Source organism: Dendrobates tinctorius, unplaced genomic scaffold, assembly GCF_039654945.1.
Source record: "Dendrobates tinctorius isolate UK_male_01 unplaced genomic scaffold, ASM3965494v1 ptg000003l, whole genome shotgun sequence".
NCBI classification, from domain to species: domain Eukaryota; kingdom Metazoa; phylum Chordata; class Amphibia; order Anura; family Dendrobatidae; genus Dendrobates; species Dendrobates tinctorius.
In genome coordinates, this window is record NW_027361671.1 from 22,551,833 (window position 1) to 22,554,020 (window position 2,188).

The window sequence follows — 2,188 nt, forward strand, 5'->3', positions numbered from 1 at the left end:
TCGTCAGTGCGGAGCAACTCCAGGTCCTTGTGAAAGATATCCAGCAGATTTTGTTCTGAAGAGGCCATATCCGCATCCCCCCTTGGGAGTGGGAGTAGAGTGGTCGGGTTGAGGACCATGCATCTGGAAATGGTGACATTGTCAGGCAAAAGCAGAGAGCACTGGAGGCAAAGATGCCTGGCAGTGGAGAGATGTTTTGGCTGGGTTTTATTTAGAATTGTCCAAGAATGATGTCAGCAGTCTTGTCCTGGAGGACATGTGCTGCAAACATTGTCCTCATGCAGGAGGAGGCCCCCCTTGCAACTGGATCCAGGTGGGCTGAGAAGTAGCCTGGAGGTCTCTGTTTTCCTCCGTGGATCTGTGTCAGGACAACAGTAGCATGACCTTCTTTTTCCATTAGGTAAAGACGGAATGGCTTCTCATAGTCAGAGAGGCCTAGTGCTGGCACGGAGACTATGGAGTCTTTCAATTTCCTGAACGAGATGAAGGCTGCGTCCGACAGGAGGAGCGGGGATGTATTGATGCAATCGCACAGAGGCTGCATTAAGACTGAAGCATCAGGGATCCTAGTTCTGCAATACGAAACTAGACCAAGGAAGAACTGTAGCATCTTTAGAGTTGTTAGGGGAGCCATCTTCTCCACAGCAGTCTTCCGGTCATCTGTCAGGTGTTTCGTTTCTGCGACTTCTGCATGATCTGTAATCCAGTTGGCGAGGATGGAGAACATTGCTTTGGTGAACTATAAAGGGCCTTTCTGGGCTCCATGTGTACTGCGCCTCCTGGTGCATGAAGGCAAAAAGGTACTGTTCGTCCAGGTGAAGGGGAGCCTGATCAACTGTGAACACTGTTGCTGTGGATGGCACATTTGAGAGCAGAGTGTGCGGATTTGGCACAATTGGGGCTTCAAATTCCATAGCCTCGTTCACGGCCTTCAGTTCATGCACCATTCTGAACTCGGCTGGTTCTCCTTTTACAGGCTTTTCTTTGACAGAGAAAAGTGGGGATTGCATAATGATTCCTATGGACGAGGCGGCCCAATCTGGCCTTGCCCTATTCTATGCCATGGGGGACTCCCATCTTCTGGCACGGAGCTGGCAGGGAAACAAGCCGTTCACTGGAATCCACATCACGAGAGATGACCAGCAGGTATTTCTTGTTCGCCACCAAGGCGGTCACTGTGTTAACACCTTTTCTGATCACAGGGGGTCTCTTCACTAGGATGTCTCCTTTACCAGCTGCTTTCTGCTCAGCAGGGGCCAGCAGCCATTTCTTTTTCCTCCAGCTTGGTCTCAGGTCAGTATTTGTGCACCAGTTTGAAGAGCTGAGTGGCTGTCTGGAGGTCCAGGGCCTGGATAAACTGGTTGATTGCAGGGAGCACGTTCAGGATCTTGTACAAGATGGTCCTCTGGTGCTGGAGCCGGATGTAGTGCAGCCATTTCACAAAGCCGGTAAGGTCCCTTTCAGGTTGAAGATCCTGGCCAATGCCAAAATTCTTAGGCCATTTTTCAAACAGCGTGTTCACTTAGACCTTCAGTTGATCAGAGACAGCTTGACTCTGGGTGATGGACAGAGGATACTGGGCCTTACGAGGGTATAGGGTTCCAGACTCAAGTGACATCCGCACTGGCACAACTTGAAGTTCCGTCACATCCTGGGGTCTCTTTGACCATAGGCTTTCGGGTACTATGTCAGCACCACCTTGGGTAGGCTTGCACTGGTTGTTTGAGGCTCTTGTAGGGTCACCAGCAAGATTGATTCTTCTTGGTTCAGGGGTGGAGAAAGTGTCATGGTCCCATCTTCCTGGAACACTTTGTTCCCCTTCAGCTTCTGAAGTAGGTCTCCTCCCAGCAGGTTGAGTGGGCAGGTCCTTGACACCACATACTGGGACAGGATGAAGTGTTTTGACTGTGTCCACACGATCAGAGGCCTTGTAAGCTGGAGATGTCTGAATTCACCATCAATCCCCATGCAAGACACAGAGGATTCTGATAGGCAGGTGGGGTCCGGGAGTTCCACAGGTTTCATCACACTTCTGGCTGCATCAGTGTCCACAAGAAAAGATCTGACAACACCATCCAATTTCAGGGTAATTTGAGGTAATGGGCCCACTGATGGGGTTTCACATGTTAGGAAAGTGGTTCCTTGTGGACCTGGCTTGTCCCTGTCCTATGGACGGGGTTCTTCACTG

The 2,188-nt window shown here is 50.6% G+C and overlaps 1 pseudogene; it reads right to left on the minus strand.

The window, feature by feature from the left end:
- Positions 1–936: 936 nt before the first annotated feature.
- LOC141094773 (large ribosomal subunit protein eL8 pseudogene) lies at positions 937–1,968 on the minus strand (annotated as a pseudogene).
- Positions 1,969–2,188: the final 220 nt, after the last annotated feature.